General features: G+C 44.6%; 1 protein-coding gene across 5 annotated transcripts in view; it reads right to left on the bottom strand.

The window, feature by feature from the left end:
- LOC135325049 (PDZ domain-containing protein 2-like) overlaps positions 1 to 18,495 on the bottom strand; it is a 210,741-nt gene that overhangs the window by 119,109 nt on the left and 73,137 nt on the right. The window contains exon 1 of one of the 5 annotated variants that reach the window (XM_064502475.1): positions 2,092 to 2,282. The exons of the other annotated variants lie outside the window; for them this stretch is intronic. The gene's annotated coding sequence lies outside the window, so the exon portion shown is untranslated. Of the gene's footprint in view, positions 1 to 2,091; positions 2,283 to 18,495 lie in introns of those variants that run through there. 5 annotated transcript variants of the gene reach the window in all.

Here is an 18,495-nt window from a genome sequence, read left to right as displayed (position 1 = left end):
ATCTACGCCATTTCACATACCTGCATGCTTCAAGAAGTTGCTCTGCTCCACACGATAACATCTTAAGGACGGATGCCCTTACGTCTCTGCCACCTTCCCATTTCACTTTAGGGTATGGTGGCTCGGTGCAGAGGTCACCAGCTGCCACGAGGAGGATGGGTACCCTAGTTCTACAGTCTGGCTAACGATCTTCTCCTGCTGTCTTTGGCACATGAAGAAAACAGTTCTCCACTGAAGACAGGGCATACATTACATCCTCGACAAAGGAGAGATCCTGCCGTCTCACTGTGCTGCCGAAAGAACAGGATTCCCTCTGCTCAAAGTCCATGCGTAGTCATGCATTTGCTAAATCACAGCAAGATCCATCCACACTGCCACACGTTTTCTATTTTAAGTGGATTAATAATTTTCAGGCAACACACTTTCCTGACCATGCAGGAAAATCATGACATAAAGGATATATCATTAACACATTTCTGCCGAAGGATCATGCAGAGATATATCAGGCAAGATGACTAACCCTTCCAGCAGATCCATGTGAGAATGAAATACTAAATAATGATTTCTAAATACCATGATAGTTTTTAGGCACAATGTCACAAATCTTTCCAAGACATAAGAAAAAGTAACATAAGAGACTAATGCTCTCTTCCTATGAAATACTGAATACCTATTTGCCACTTCAGCTGGACATTAGAGGCGTTTTGCTGTAATAGGTCCCAAGATTACAATTCAAGTCTGACAAGAAATATCTTCATCACCTTTCTTACCCATGCCTGACCAAAACCACCCAGATGTTCCCATCTCTCCAGAGTGAGGAATCCCTATTTTGAGCCAGGAGATGGAGCCAAAGAGAAATACCCTACTGTGAAGAAAGGATGAGATGGGGGGAGGTAAAGGCAACACAGAGAACCCCAGTTTCTGCTGTGACGGGTGCTCCCTACCAGTCAACATGAAATGGAAATCTGTGATGATGCTTTAGCATGTAAGAGACTAGTACATTTCTCATGAAACAGCTCTAGAAAGTTAGACACCATCCACCCTAGCCAGGCAAACACCAGTTACTGATCTTATTCGATCGGAAGGTAGTTTGGAATTAAAAACTTACTTCTAGGACACGCGCGCATTTCTAACAGACATGCTGCCTGGAGATGTCAGGCATCAGAAGTGCTGTCAGGAGAGGGATGAATTAACCTTTCTCATCAGAACTGCTGCTGTTCGGGGTATTAATGCATGATATTTACACAACTTCTCCTGAACGGTGCATGGTCTAGTTCAGATTGCAGACACATTCATAATACCTAGCATTCTGTGAGCCGACTGGCACACACAGAGCGCGCGCTGTTGTGCAACACAACACCGAGATGCTTCCCATCTGCACTCCATTTCAAAGCATATTTTACTTGTTAGCTTCACTCAGAAGGTCCCCCCAGTTCCGCTGCAAGCAAGGACCCTGCCAAAACGCAAGGCTGAGCAGCAGCATTGAATTTGTATCAACATAAAATAAATATGAAATGCGAATTAAGTACGCTTATGCCGTACATGTTCAAAAGCCACTAAGCACCAACAGACTTTTGTTTGGGGATTAGGAGATATTTAAAGAACATGATGGCTGTGGCACTTGAACGCCACCGAAAGCTCTCCTAACTGAAAGCCAGAAATCACGATAGATTTCGGAAGTGATAATTCAGCTCTATTTTTTGCATCCAGTTGGAAGATAATACATTTTCCTTATTAAAAGCCTTCAGTGCGCGAGCTTGCCAAGCGAAGCTCCTCTGCAAGGCTTTCAGCAACGCTTTCATTTTAAAAACCTGATATTCGTGTCCTGCCGGACAAGGTTTGGTGACTGGAGCCGCAAAGGATTTCTCCGAGCGAGCTGTCCAGCGGCTTGGGGCAGCGTCCCGTCCCCGGGGGAAACCGCGACCTCCCGCCAGCCCGCGCCTAAAGTTTGCGCCCAGCGCGGAGCCTCCCGCGCGGGCGCCTCTACCCGCACCCCGCGCCGCCCCCCGCGGCCGCGGAGCCTCCGCCGGCGCCGCCCGCTGCCCCGCGCCCGCCGCCCCGCGCCCCTCGCGCCCGCGGAGCCCCGCGCACCTCTCCGCTCCCGGGCGCCGCTTCCCTCCGCGGCGCTCCGCGTCCTCGCAGCAGCCGGCCGCAGTCCCCGCCCGCGCGGCTCGGCGCTCCCCGCAGGCTCGTAATTAGCTTAATCACCTGCCGGCGCCCGAGCCGCGGAGCCGCTGCGCGCCGGCGGCGCTGGCTGCCGCTGCCGACGGGGAGGCACTTTCGGCGCCGCCGCCGCCGCCTCCCGGGCGAGGGGCGCGTCTGCAGGCGGCCGCGCTGCTGCGGGGCCGCGCACAGCCCGCGCCCCGCCCCGCGCCCGGCCCCGCGCCCGGCGACCCCCGACGGGCCGCCCGCACTGCGCCGCCCCGGCACCCGCCCTGGGGTCCCGCCGGGCCCCCCTCCGCCCCGCAGCGGGGGGCACCAGCCCTCCCCGCCTCGCCCTGCCCCGGGAAGAGCCGGGCCGCCCTAAAGCGCTGCCTCGAAGCAGCGCGAGCAGGTCGCTTCCCAGCGCAGCCGGGGCTGGACACTGTATTTTTCACTTCTAGGCACTTGCCCCATCCAAACCACACTCCTCGTCAAAGCCGCCTTGCATACTTTCCCCCCTTGGAAAATGTTTCCACTCAGGGCCTCCAAAGAAGTTAAAATCCCCACTGCTGTTTCCACACAGCGCCCAGGGGCTGTTTTCTTCCCTGGAGCAGGGCCTGATGTGTCAGAGCCAGTGCCTTTATCACAGGCTGACATTTAGCATCTCGTGGCCGTCCTTCATGTGCGGTGGTTCCCAGAGGGTCCAACTGCGGGCAGCTCCTCCCAACTACTGGGGTTTTTGCTTCTAGTCTAACACACACAACTGTGGTCGCACTCATATTTTGAGACAGAAGTTCTGGCCGTACACCAGGCACAAACCCACCGCTGTAAATGTGAAACAAGAATTACGAGAGTTGCCCGACCAGTGAGCAGGTCAGCCCGGAATGGAGATGGCTGAGGATGAAACCCGTCTGCTGACTCCCATGCTGAATTCAAGCAGTCTTTTAACAACTTCGCTTTGCTCATGAGTGTCCTGGCTCTCACATATCCTACTACTCAAAGCAGAAAAAGAGAGTCCCTCTTGTTTTTCAGGATTTTCAGCCCAATTTTTCAGCCTTTAAGGAGTTTAGACCTCTTAGTTTGGCTCCTGGGAGCAAAATCCATAGGCCTGGTGTCAGTGCCTCAGCTCCCAGGCAGCAGATGTAGCTAATTAGATGCCCGAAACTCAACACACCACTAGTGAACATACCAAAAGGGAAGCTTTCAATCACTGGGACGTGCCCCTTTCTGGGGCTCACTACCGCTAACCAGGAAATGCCTCCCTGCCCTCCACAATTCACAGCCTGACATCTCCTGAGAAAAAACTCACAAGCCCCTTTATTTAAACGGCAGAGAAAAGATTATGGTTTTAGCCACAGTCAGAGGGGTGGTGGCTGCATCCCTCCACTGAACGATCCAAGATTCAGGACATGCATGTGGGAGAATAAGTTGTCCTGAGTTGTGAGTACCCTACTCCAAAAACCATTTCTGTGCTGTCTCCAGTAACTGCTTAATGTAATAACATTACAGCGTTTTGGAGCAGGAATCACACCCTGGAACATCTCCTTTTGTCCCCCTAAGCAACTGGTCTACAGAGTCATACACAGAAAAGAGACAACATGGATTATCCTGTTCAATCTAGGAGAGATACGAAGACCGAAAAGGTCCATAGACTGTTTTTTCACAAAATACATCCTAGCTACCTGTTTAAACCCTGTACGCCCTCTCTCTGGGAGGCACAATGAGAGGTGGACGTACCTCCAGGGACGCTCTGCACAGCTGCTGGGGGCTGCTCTCACTCTTGGGTGGGAAAAGAGGACACGAAGTCTGAATCCATTCGAGCGGAGGAAGGAAATGAACCAGGGTCTTCCCCGTTTCTCTGAAGTCTCTGACTTTATCCGCTTAGGGTGCAAGGGAAGGCGCTGCCATCGTCATCTCTGCTAGTAAAATCTAAGCAGATGCTGCTGCTAGCCACAATACATGGTCCACTAACGTGTACGGAAGAGGAGACTTCTGACCATGCAGAGCGCCCAGGCAGGGCAGGGGGGGAAACACCCTGGGGATTCCCAGGGGGTCGAGCACAGACAAGTTGCTCAGTCCCACACAAGAGCAAAGTGCTCTGGACAAGCACGGAAACAAGCTTTTGGGTACCACTAACGTCTAAGACACCTCAGAATTAGGTGACAGCTGCACAGAGCTTTTGTAGGCCTATTTAGGAGCCTACATGGCACTGAAATTTTGTGGGATTTGGCCCTAAATCTCCTCAGCTCTCATTGTAGAGAGTACCGATAGCATTTAGATATTTTAGGCACGCACATGCAGGTATGCATGTCAAAGTAATCTGTTGTGGTGTAAGCCGAAACAGTATTTGAGTCATATGTTTTAGTACAGATAAAAGCACTGATTTACAAACACATACAGCAAGTCTATCCAAAAGAAAAATGGCTTCATACATATGCAAGCAACAAGAAAAAGCTACTTTGAAGAGCAGACCTCCTACTGCCCCACAGAATAGGGCAGCTTCAATTTCAGGACTACAAAATTAAGGATGGAAACTGAACTGATGAAGCCCTTTCCCAGTGCAGTGAAAAGCAGCCTGCAGAAGGGTCAGTTTGGTACCTAGCTAATGAAGTTGCAATTGAACTCCGTGTCACTTCACAGGGAAAATGACACGTGGCATTTCGGGACTACTATTTTTGGCATTTTGTTTGTCATTGTCTTTGTATATGCAAGTTCCTGATGCACATTCAAAAGACGACACAAGTCATCTTAGATATACACTTATACAAACTAAAAACGTCACTGAAACCTGCTCTAGTAACGCGTTAGTTGCTTCCTTGAAGTATGAACTTCTAATATTAAGGACACTTCATAGTGCTAAGTCTGTTCTCGAGTGTCTAACATTGTGCAACATTCAATTCATACCTCAAGCATTACCTTTGGAAGTTGAAGCACTAGAAACATTTTTTCTTTAATAGACACAGATATTTATATTTTCCTAACACTGATGTATCCTAGGCACCAGATGTCCCACACCCTTGAAATACAACACACAGATAATGTCAATTACACAGTACATGTTCATGGGATCCAAGACTGCGGTGGATCCAATGGGTAGCAAAATATATAGATTTAAATTAAATTCCTTTGAGAACACAATGAGCATCTACATCCAGGACCACATATATGCAGAACAACATGATGTTCCATTTTTTTTTCCTAAAAGAAAACAACAAACTTCAGAACTTGGCCAGAAACCACAAAAATGACACAAAAGAGGGTTAAAACTGAATAGAAGTCCAGCAAGCAAAGGCAGAGCCAAAGACTGCAAAGGCCACGTTGTGCTCCCAGCTATGCCAGTGTAAATACAGATATCACTTCACCGACCTCCACGTGGATCTCTTCACAGTTTGCTAGATCGATCCAGTACGTTCAGGCCTTGAGTTCCCTAAGTCTCCGTAAACACCACCTTCAAAAAGCCCCCTTTCTGTACCATGCATTATTATATTATGTGACAAACACTGCAGAGAAAACCTTTCCCTTACCATTTCTTCTGCACGCAAGAACGACAAAAATCATGTTTAAAAAAAAAAAAAAGATAAGTTTAATAGCTCTAACACACAACTACTATAAATGGCCCTGGACACCGCAGCCCACAGTCGGCACCCCACAGAGCCACCCAGGGCTCATCCAGGAGTGACACCCTCCTCCTTTCACGCTGACTATAAACCAGCCACAAGTTCATGGGGTGCTCACCACAATGCCAACGACCAAAAAATTCCGGATCTCGTTGCAAGCACCCGAGACCTTAATCTTTAGTGGGTTTTTATATGAAAATTGAAAGCCAACAGGCCCTTGAAAGAGCTGTACTAAAATTGTTTGCAAACACTCACTTATTCCTCCCACCATACAATTAGTAGTAAATGCGTTGGTTTTGAGTCATTTGATGATCTGAAGCCTTTTGCACTCATGCTAGTATGTCCTTCAGTTGTGTTCCTTAGTTACGTAGGAGAAAACATCTCAGCTTATAGCCTAGTATAGAAAAAGAGGGTTTCTTGGGCAAAATATGAAATGCAAAGCACAAGTAACAGTATTGCTAGCTGTTAGGAAATTTAACCTCTCAGTTTTCTTAATATTTTCGTTTATCCACATTTATTATCTTTATAGCACTCAAAATACAGTTGGTTATTTGTATGGAAAAATAAAAACATATAGTCCTTGTTCCAGAAAGCTTACATTGTAACTGGCTATGTTAAGGCTAATTGATATTCAAAATATGACAGCTCGCTAGCCTTCAAAAGAGGAATTTTAAGAAAGTCTCACCGCTGGACTGTGTGCGTGCGCTTGGGGGTTTCTCCGGAGGGCGAGGCAAGGCTGCCTGTGCTCATAACCCTCTCCCAGGGCTCCCCACGCGCCTTTCTGGAGCACCTTTTCCAAATGCGCTCCATCGACCACAGGCTGAGCTCGACGGGCACAAAGCTGTCTCTGAAACGTTTACGGGGTAGCGTATGCTTGGTGAGCAGCCATATTACAGCTGATTTTATGCATTTGCAGTTTATTTAAAGACTCATCATTTAAAAAAAAAAAGTATCAATTCTACATGCAAAAAGATTCCCACTTTTAGAGAATGTTCCATCAAACACTGAACCCTGGTGCAACATATCCACGTTTAGTGCTCTGAACTCATTTTTTTTATGAACTTTCTTTATAACCTCATAGAATTTATTTAGAGGTCACTATAAATCTGTAGGGGATAAAGTCCTCTCATCCGGACAGTTCTCAAATTCAGGTATGAGCTTTACAATGGAATAATACCTTATCAATTAGCGTACAACAGAGTAGATTCACATAGCATTAAGCATGCTGTATTTAAATTCAAAATACACAAAGCGGTAACTAAACATCAGAGGGCAGAAAACAGTTAAGTAAGTCTACTGATACTGATATTAATCACTTAGAAATCACACAGTCTTAAAACAATTTGCCTACCTACTACATTTAACACCAGCTACGCTTATTAAAATGAAAAAAATTGTTGAGCTATCCTTCATCTCTCAATCCTTATTTATTGTTTCCATTTCTCTCAGTAGTATCCTCTTTTAATTTCTATTCACTTAATACATTAACTTTTTAATTGTGCATGGGCCAGGTTTGAGACTCTACACTGGAACATGCATTTGCTCAAACAATGTTATCACTGAGGGTTTTTTTGTTTTTTTCTGGGTGGAAACACTTATCTAAGCTTGTTTTTAGAAATGATAACTTGGAGGCCAGATTGAGAATTGAAGTTATCCTTTAAACACAAGAAAAGTGAAAGGCCAGTTTTTACCCTCCCTCAAATTCAAAGAAGATTTTCAGCAAGACCTCAATCCAGTACGCAGAGCCAGGCATTTTCTCCCTAATAATCTTTCATGCACCAAAAAAAGAAATACTTTACAAAGATATAATATGTTAAAATAAGTACTCACCCTTATATCTCTATTTAAATTCCATTCTTCTCCCTCCTCAGGCTGAAGCCAGTTTTCTCAGTTCTTAACCTTCCTCCAGGGTTGTGCAACTAAAGGCAAACTTTTTTGTAGGGTCGAAGACTGTATTCCAATTTTTTTCTTCCCCTGTCTGGTCCAAAGGTTAGCATCTCAGCAAGTATCCTATGGTCATTTTTACTCCCAAGAAATATTTTGACAATAAAACTATTTTTAACTGTGCTAAGCTCCGTTGGGTGTAAAATGTTACACGAGGAGCTCAGCAGCCTAAGGGAACGCGGATACCAAAGAGGTTTGTTTCGCTGCACGCAAACAGCGATCTGAATCTTTCAGCAACAAGACTCTCCATGCACAGTACGCGATGTGCATCTCATTAGAAACCTGAAGGGTCACCAGATATTTGAAAAATGCACTTAAAAAATGCCAGCCGCTAGCTAGAGACAGCACGGCGCTGCGGCGGGTTGTGAGGGCTCTGCACCCAGCACCTCTTGCCTGTTGCTCCCCATGCCCCGTGTGCAGCTCAGGAGGAGGATTACCAAATGCACACCTACCAGGCAAGGTCAATTTGGCCAACAGCTCGACCGCCCCATCACCGTTTTGCAGAGGAAGATGGTGAATCCGCAGGACTTCACTCTCGGTCCCAGGCGTGGAGCAGTGCCGTGAGCCGGGGGAAGGAGACCACCGCAGGCCATCTGCTCCAGGATGGCATCTCCAGCACGTGCACGCTCACGTCCACCTCTGCTGGAAGCCATGCAAGCTCTGGCATGCTGCACCTTCAGAGCGGCCCGAGGAGCGGTGCGCTTTACCCCTCTGCGAGCTGCTAGCACGATGGTTACGTACCACTTTCCCTCCCAGCATCCAACCCGGGGGGCTTGAACTGCAGAGAGGGGTGCATGAGCTCTCTGTTCAGGGGTTAACTTTACCCCTAGGAAATATGCTGCCCACATGGCTGCTCACTAGGAAATACCAAGGTAACATTTTTCTCTTAAGCTACCGGAATAATGTAGGTGACAGCAGCGGCTGCCCCCTCCAGCAACTCATGCTCCAACCTGAAGTCATTTTATATTACTCTCCCCAGTGTCCTAAACCAGGACTGCAGAGTTTGTTCCACACAAACATCATTTTTCATTTGATGCTAGAATAGCTTCCATTAATGCAATAAAACGTGCTCCATACCTTATGATAGTCAAAGTAGAAGCCCAAATCTTGTTTGCTTTTTAAACATCACCAGGCATCCTGCCTTTTATCTCTGTTGACTACCCAGTGAATGTCAAAGTGTGCCATACTCCCATCACTTATTAATGTTTCAAGAGTCTTCCTTAAAACATACATCAGATTTAGGAGAGATTTTGTTCCAGGAATCCTCTGACCATTCTCTGCAGTCAGAAAGAGCAGTTTTATTTCACAGACTGGATATAATATCCAGAAACATACTGAATCTATTTCCAAATATTTTCTTTCTAAAACCATTACAAAAGCCACTGCCAAAATGTGTTCATTTCTCTTTAAGTATGAAACCTAATTTGGATTTCTTGATCCAGATCATCTTAACACCCAGGCTCAGTTTTGCTTGCTAAAGCAATCTGCAGGCTCCAACTAATACAAATTTAATCTGCAAGACTTCTTGCTTGGGTTGGACAGGTCCAGCACGTCTTTGTAACAGTCTCCACCTCATGTGTCAGTGGCACCTGGTACTGATTGCAGGATCTTGGGCATGACGCTTAAGGCACTCCATGGGCAGGATCTTTCTTGCATTTCTGACCTGTTTTGCATTTACCCTAGAATATCCCTGTATCTTGTGGGATCTGAGATTTATGACTGGTCCATAACTTCATGCTAATTTTTTGGAGCTGTGGTGTTTTCTTATGGACCAATCTATGGCAGCTTACTGCATTTAAGAACATATACTGCAGTTCCAATTCTCCTTCTACATAGTCATAAACGAAGAGTTACTCTTTTTAGTTAATTGAATTACCCTAGCATAATATTTATATGTGAAAAATCAGAAACCACTCCTATATCCACTAGTATTGGGGATTCTTCCCCTCAATGATTGTTTAACATGTCTGAAAAATAATGTAAACTAATTTTCTAGGGGGTCAAAAATAATCTGTCATTTGACTGTACCCAAATAAAACGGGCATTATGAACAACAGATGCTCTTCCTCTATTTCAGGCTTTCGTTTAGTACAGACGTTATTGAGGCTCAGGAACGGTTTTTGCCATCAATTGAAAGAAAAGGAAAAGAAAAAAAAAATCAGGCCTCAGTATTATACAGGAGCATTTTGACCAATTGGCATAATCTAAAGGTTAAGAGTTCCAATGTGTAGCTGACCTAGGGAAAATAAGAGTGACAGTAAGTTTAAAATTTAAGTATTCAATCAGGCAGATGAACCCATTTCTCCAGGACACGATCTTCAGGTTTCTTTGATGAATGCCAGAGAAAAAGCAGGCAGTAAGATGTCTCTGCGATCTTAACCCCTCAGCCTTACCTCACAGTCACTTTTTTTGTCACGTTCCGTGCACGAACCTAGTCCTCGAAAGAGACGTCTGGCAAACCCCAGAAAAAGAAGCCATCGGATGAGAACGGCGGCAGCAGCACAAACACCCTGAACCTCAAAATTCCCGAGGGTCCAGGCGAGCCCCGCAGGTTCGCCCCCAGCAGGCCACCCCAGGATGCCCAACGTCACTCCCCATGGAGGAGAGGATCTGGGGCTGGGGTGGTGGAGACATGTCCAACCTTACCAGACTGTTCCTACTATGTAAGCATGCAGCTATGGCAATAATTACATGGTTATATTTAATCCTGTTTTTCTTTTTCTTGCATGCTTATCTTGATACTGATACTGTTTTCTCCTCAGTTCAGTTGCTGTCCAAGGAGCCTGTTCAGACTTGCAAAAGAATACTCACCAAAAACTAGTTATATTGAACAGGATACCATTTCATTGCCACAAATACATTTTCTCAGAGTCCTGGGGGCTCTTTTTCCCCCAAAAGACACACATTCCACATGCAGGGCCTCACTGCTTGACTTTTGCTCTGCTTCAGCTCTGAAAGATAAGCAGGTGATGGTATAATATGCAAAGTTTTACAAAATTGCGTGTACTTTTCTTGTCAGGGAGCAATCGCTCCAACCCAAGAACTGGCAGCTCCAGAAGGCTTGGCTTTGAACCTTCCTACCTCACAAAAAAACCCAAATACCATATCTGGAAATCAAACTTCAGCTGCATGTTGGCTGGAACACCATGACAAAAACAAAAGTTTTTTCTCAAAGCTTGCACTAGGAACAGAGCAAGACAGTGTTTTGGCCTCAGGGCCTTGGAAAAACAGAATTCAGTTTTTCCATTCTGTAACTATTCCAGCAATACCCTACAGGTAAATAAGTCTTCTCACTTGTTTACACCGACACCTCTTAGAGGCACATGGGAAGACTGGACAGTGGCTAAATTCATAACCAGGAAGGTATCTCATATGGCAGGGCTTACTTGTATTGCTAAAAACGCACATCTGCAGAAGCAGACATTTTGAAAGAATTTTAGGTCTTATGAAACTGCTCTTACTTTATAATCCTCCAGCAGAAAAGCAGGTACCTGGAAAGAAACACTCCACAGTAATAGCAGCATTTCCTCCAGAGAGCTCCCAGCACCTGGACAAAACAAGTTGCTGTCATCACCTCCCTGTCACGGGTGATGTGACTTGGTCGCAGGGAGGAGAAAAGACTTGACCAGGACCCAACATTTCTTAAATTCACACGTGATACCCATCAGGCTGTAAGACCTTGACAGGAGCTTGATACCTAGCTGTAAGTCATATAAGGCTTATGTAAAAATAAATTACAAATAAATGATTTAAAATAAGTGTCCAGAGGAGAAAATGAACTGTGAGTTCAACACATTCAGCAGTGCCCCTGGCATGCAACAGAGGCAGCGAGCACTGGCTTGCTGCAGAGAGCAGCACGGACTATAAGCAAATAGCAAGTGTCACTAATATGCATGAGGCAGAAGTTTAAATAGAATTTAAGCTATTTATATTGGGTACATGCTGGATTCTTCCCTAAGCTGCACCAGCATATGGCTTGGTATATGACAAGGTATATGACATCTTGCAAAGGAGTTCTTAGTTTCACCAAGAGTAGCATGACTCCTCAGATATAGTATACGGCCAATGGATCCCAAGTGTCCTCTGTGTAGGTTGAGGATTGCATAAACAAGGAAGAATATGCCTCCTCATAGTCTTTAATACTATTTTTCATACCATCATTAAGTGAGAGAATATCCTCAGGTCTGGAAAAAACGCAGGGAGTAGAATATGAGAGCTGACACCTGGATTCAGGATTAGTTTCCTTGGTTATTAGAGCTGGCTGAACAGTTTTAACAGATATTTGTCTAATTTAATTACATATTAGTCAAAACACTTGATCACCATTCAGCCAGCAAGAATTAATGAATCTGCCTTCCCAGTCCTCAAAAGTTCATTGGATACCAACTATTCTAAGCCCTTCTTCTGCCAGAAAGTTTTTTCTACCATTTTGTCTTTTTACCTGTTTTGTTGTTTTCCAAACTCTTCTGAAGTCCACCTCTCAAGACAGATGCTTATTTCTGTACTAACTTGCCCAAAATCTCTTCTACCAGATGATTCCCCTTAAATTCATTTCCCCAGATTATGTTTTGATTCCTGTGTCACTAGAGAAAGCATGAGTCGCAAAATGATTTTAATAATGCGCTAAGATTCTGACTCTCATACACTGTTTAAAACATAGTCCATTTATAAGCGAAGTCCTGCAGTAAACCCTTGTTGACTTTGAATTTCACACACTAGCCATTAACTTCTGAGCCATTTGGCATTCATACACTTTTTTACTATTATTAGTTCTTTCTCCACAGCATAACTGGTGAATTATTGAAATCCGATTTATCTTAACCACAGTCCATCCCGATGAAATTGAATAGTTTACTAAATAATTTTCTGCTCTGCTGTACATACCACTTACTTTCTGAATGCAGGCAATGACCTAAAAACTCACCGAGGAGACAGTATTTTGTATTATTAGGTCAGATACAGAATAGCAAGAGGAAATTTGGAAGGCAGAGCTTTTAAGTTTCCATGCAGGCAAACTGGAAGTAATTCCACTGGAGACCATGGTGTTATGTTATTGCCAGTGATCTCAGGAGCAGGTTTCCTAGCTTTGTTTTTCTGTGCAATAAAGCCACTCCTTAGGCCACTCTGCAGCAGTCAAGAAAGAGAGAAGCAGCAGGAGGAGATCGAGTTATGAACCCTCGGTGGTCTGTTCAGTACCTGCGGCTATGCAAGGGTGACATTTCCAGGGCTACAAACGCAGATATCACAGCCCAGAGTGAATCAACCTCCCCACTCCCCCAAACGTAGCTCCCTCCAGCTGAAGGCAAAGAATAATCCCCCCTGGTTCAGCATTAAGCTGTGAGACAGCTTACAGCCTGCTGCTCAGCAAGATGCAAACATGAGCCCTAAACCAAGGCGTTCATGTTTGAACCCAGAGCAATTCATCAGATCCACGTGGCCTGAAAAGGGAAACTAAGAATACTTAGTCGCCACTAGCTTCTCTGAAAAATTGGGCTTCTACCCTTCTTTGCCAGCAACTTAAATTTTACAAAACTCTTACCACATTTCTGCTGGGACAGTGTTTAAATCCACGAAAAAGGCCTGTCCAGCCAGTGGCTGGAACTAAAAAGCAGCTCTCACCTGTTTAACTTGCAAAGGCTACAGAAGAGCTGTGTCCTCACCTTGTGCTAGGACTCCCATTCCTCCAAAGCAGAGGGCAAATCCTGCTTGCTGTGCCTGATGACTGCTGGCCTGGAAGCCAGCGCAACTACTGCTCTTTTTTTCACAGGCCCTTGTTTTCAAATAGGGCACTCTGGGGAATAAGTGTTTTACTTGAATTAATTGCTTTTCCTGCTTTGGGGAAAAACAAACAAACAGGTTTATTCATTTAGAAAACTTGGCAACTGCTGATCGCCAGTTACTTTTTTGGAACGGATATTTTACAAAGAATTTTAACCCACAAATTCAGTAAATATGCGGGATTTGCAAGTTAATCCAGTAAGGCCATTATGCTGATGCTCCAGAGGACTAGTTACCATCAAGAGGGGAAAGGAGCCAACTTCTGAAAGGATTTCCCTAATGCCATTTTCATGTTGGGAAGTAAATAGCAAGTTTCCCTTTTAATAGTCATTGGTTTGGGGGGAGGGAACTGATATAACGACAGAGACAACAAATAAGAAGTTTGTGCCCATGTAAGCATGCTTCAAATTATACATCTGAGCTTTGAGAAAAACAAAACATCTTTTATCTGTATTTATCATTTTTACACTGCGAAGACGGGAAATGAGACGATATCCCTTAAGATCAATTATTAAGGGCCAGTGTAGCCATCTTTGATTTGTACTAATTTTAGGAGCTGTTTATATGAACAATAAATTTCAAAATTGGGCTGTTATTAACATCCATTAACCAAGCTGTATAAATAATGAATTTGAGAATACCCAAATTCCTAGGGAAATGAGGTAGTAACACAAAACCCTTCCATTTCCAAGGTCATACAGATCACTGAATCAGTATTCAGATTTATCTTCTGCACTTAAGTTCTGACTACCGACACAAGCTACAGCAACTGGTGACTCCTTTGCTGTCAAAGGACTAGATTATACTCTTTTGCGATAGTTTGGATAAGGAGTACCAGCTCAAAGTCGCAGAAGTTGTGCAGGTATAACAAAAGCATCAGGTCTTCCTGAACAGCTCCCTCTGTTTGCATTCCAATATATACAAATCCGCCCCGAATGCAAGTAGTATTTATGTGCTCCATTTATGTGTGAATAAGTCCAAGAAACAATTAAAGTAGCTATATTGCAAACATACACACCTAAAAGGCCTGTAGAGAAAGACTTTTCACTGCCGTTTTATGAACTCCTCAACAAGGCAGCCAGATTGCCCATTGACATAACCCCCAAATCGCTTAAAATATTTATATGACATTGCCCCCTAGAGGAAACTGAGAAAAATCTAAGCTTTAGTGGAATTTTGTACAGGTAAAAATAGGAAATGTAGTGTTTCAACAGAACAGTTACTGTGTTAGCAACCATTTTCAGTAGAAACTTCACACACCAGATTGGCTCTGTTTACCATCGCTCGAAGCTTTCAAGAAGGAATTTCACAGCCTCTTGCTCACATTCCTTAGCTCTCTGGCTGGGAGATGGGCTCAGCGTTCAGGTGGTACCACAAAATTTAGAAGTTGCAACATTTCTGGGTTTTTCTCATCACTACCATAATAAAAATAGCACAGACTGTGAGAAACCTGCAGGCACTTAGTAACTCTTCAGTTATTACGGCACAAAGAGGCTGGTCAACATATATGAGGATGAGAAGAAGGACATCACCGAGTCTTTTTTCTTCCCCATCAGAGTTACTTTGCTAGCCTGAACCCATTCCAGTGCTCAAGTAATGGACCAGAAAAACAGTCAAAACTGTTGTTCTAAGTTCAACCTATTTGCTATTAATTTTGCCTATTCTTTTTCAGAAGTCCAGTTTTCCATAATACCTACTTAGGGGCGATGTGAAAAAAGACTTCAGAACCATTCCAGACAATAGAAGAGTGTCTTGGTCATCAGCAGAAACAATAATCCCCTTCATTCAGATTTCAACGATTCTTCTGTGTGCGGGTGTGCACGTGCATTTTGAAAAAACCTGAATACATTTTCCACCTACCCCTAGCTTTGCACAGATGGTCTTATTAAGGAGCCTTCAATCTGGCCGGGTTTTCACAGTTTCAGATGCTCTAGAATGAAGTTTACCGCTAATAATGTTGTTTACCCCACTCTTGTTGTGTCTCAGTAGGTACAAGTTGATCTTCCTGAATTGCCCCAATCTTAAAAACTTCCAGCAGTTCCTGCCAAGTTAATCTTTTTCTTGATACAGGTCTGTGACAAGAGCTTTCCTTTGGAGGTCCAGGCTGCCATGCTGGGCATCACACAGTTCCTCCAGAGGAAGCAGTGAGAATGGTGAGTGATGTTAAAGCACCTGCAATTGAAATATAAGCCCTTCCCATCTTAGCCTACACCTCATAGATAGAGACAAGAAAGTAAGCTTCAAGGAGCATGTGATAACGCTCTGAGCCTGGAGGCAAGTGTCACATCTGATAAGAAGAGCAATGAGTTTTTCTGCAGAAAGGAAAAGGCCCAGCCCCAAAGCCATTCACCACAGCAGCTGTCTCTGGTGTTACACACCTGCTTCTCTGCTGAGCAGACCTCCATTTCTTGTATTTATCCTCTCACTTGTGTTCCTGGATGGCAGGTTCAAGCTGACAAGCCATCTCTCAAAGGCTGACGTCAATCACAGGCTCTCCAGGTGGAACCATCTCCTGTTCATCATCTTTCAACCCTCCCCACTCCTGTCCTTTTCAAATCGGACCTGATTCCCAGGGACAGGGGCTCAGTGGATTTTAAGCTGCCACAGTTAATGCTTTTAGCTCTGGAGGGTCATAGTTTGGTCCCAAGTGCATCTTCCAGAATAGCAACCATCTCACCCAAAGATATATAAGGTGGGTGAAAAGATGTGATTGCCCCCTCCCTGCACAGCTGCCCTGAAACTCTTCTGAGAAGTGGTACACTTCTCTGCTTAGCCCAGTATTACAAGAAAAAAAAATAAAAAACATTTCAATGAGGAGTGGAGAAGCTGTTGCCATGCTTTTCCAAGACTCATGCCACATCAGCCAGTATGGGTGAAAAAGGGGAATCTGCTGTGTATCTCTGGAACATGGTAACCCAGCTCTGGTCAGCTCTTCCTCTTGCAGCAGCTCAGTGCTTCTCCCTCACAGAGATCATTTTTGAGCACACGAGCTGCTTTTTGCAAAACCTTGGACTCCCAGAATATTAAGAGTAGTTGCTTCACATTTACGGATTAGAAGAGACACTGAATGACTGAACATTGCAAATTGGTGTGTAAGGGCACAGGCATTATAGCAAGAGCAAGAATAACAGGCACAAAATGTTCCTTGCTCATGGTTTTTAGCATCTATCTTTTTTAATTATTGATGGCTAAAACACTGTTCTATGCTAGCAAATACACTTCTGGAGAGTTTGTGAAAATAACTACTTCTGCAGCCAAAATCCTCCCCTGCTCTTTAGCTGGGTGGTGGAAAAAAGTGACCTTATTTTGTGCATTACAAAAGTTCACCGGTGAATAAGTTCTGATGAATCCTGGCTGTAATCTCAGATGACCTTACAACATGGGATGCTTGCTGCATACAGGACTTAAAATCTCACTCAAGATGGAAAAGGGCTCAACTTGGTGGCACTTTGGCTTTAGGGATACCTGACAAGGCTAAAACAAGAACACCAAACCAGCAGACCATTCCCACCATAGATCAATAAGGAAGAGCTCCCCCCCCTCCCCCAAACAGTGAATTTGTTCTCTTGTAATCGCAGCACAAGTGTAACACCCAATTAAATGGAGATGTACACCACATATTTGGCAACAAGACACATCTTTATAAGCACATTATGGAACGGAACAAAAACAGACAAGAAATATTTCAAGACAATCTGCTCTTTACCTCTGAAGTTTTTATACCTCCTAAGGCAACCCCACCAACCTCTGTCCAATACTTTTCAAACCTGATACAATCCCTCAGATCCGCAGAAGGAAAGACGCATATAACTAGGTGACATCCTCAGGGACATCTGCAGCTGATGCTCCCCAGCCCCAGCTCTGCACACCTACAGAGACAGACCAGCTCTCTTTCGTTTCTCCCAAAGTTCAGCAGGGACAGCGTGTAGAAGGCTATGACAAGCGTATCACTCTCAAAATTTTGGAACAAACATATGAACATATATATAGAGGACATAAGCCATTTAGATTAGTGGGGGTCTCTCCATTGTCTTTTGTGGCTTTTAGATAAAACAGAGCTGAGCCAGAAGACAATGAAGATGCAAAAAACAAGAAGGAAGAGGGGTTTGGAAAGCTAGTGCCTGTCAAGGAGGCAGTTGTAGCAGTGGGATGCTGCAAATAGCCATCACTACAAGGGAACGGGCTATGCCTCCGCAGATGCTGAACTCCGCGCAGGGAGGCTGGGAGGGAAGGCAGGAACCAGAGGGTGCAGAAGTGAAACCGAGTGAACCTACGTTCAGATTAATAAAGCAGAGATGACAAACAAAGTGATCTCTGTTGAGCTGGAGGATTAGTGACCTTCTGCTTACGTCTTTTGCTCTTAAGAGAGGATTTGTGATAAAGCTCATTTCTTCAACACAATTTATTTCTCGATACGAGTGGCTAAGTCTGCCCACACCTTTCCTGAGGATTTAAAGGAAAGAAAAACATCTCCATTTATTTCTTAGTCCTGTTATAGTCTGAGGAGGAGTGGGGTGTAGATCCACTGTCACAGTGAAATACAGCAGCCATGCTCAGAGAAGGCTCCATGCTCCAACATACCAGGGTTTAGGGGCGTAGTGAGACTTACACCATGTCTCAGGTATGTTACACATTCATTGGCTTCCTCTCATTTCACATGGGTTGATCACACATTCGCTGTCTCCCTGGTTATAGAAGCTCAACTGGAAGAGAAAAACCCCCAGCCAAGATCCCCACATGCTGCTTATTTTCCATCCTCAGTACCCTCCTGCCAGGCAGCTCAGAGGACACGTCAGCGTACGCGACTCATCCATGCCCGTGATAATGAGCCCAGGTCTCAGGCCTCTGTTCGTTGAGCCATCGCTTTGCAGCATGAAGACTTAGTACAATGAGAACAACAAAACTAACTGAACACTACAAAATGTTGTGGATATTTTTTTAGTCCACTTAATAAAAATCTATTCCCTAGGATTGTATTTGGTGGCTGCACTCTCCAAGATCACAGTGTTTGTTT

This window comes from Dromaius novaehollandiae, chromosome Z (assembly GCF_036370855.1).
Source record: "Dromaius novaehollandiae isolate bDroNov1 chromosome Z, bDroNov1.hap1, whole genome shotgun sequence".
Taxonomy (NCBI): domain Eukaryota; kingdom Metazoa; phylum Chordata; class Aves; order Casuariiformes; family Dromaiidae; genus Dromaius; species Dromaius novaehollandiae.
The sequence above is the reverse complement of the archived record's forward strand: the minus strand, read 5'-3'. Positions and strand labels throughout refer to the sequence as shown.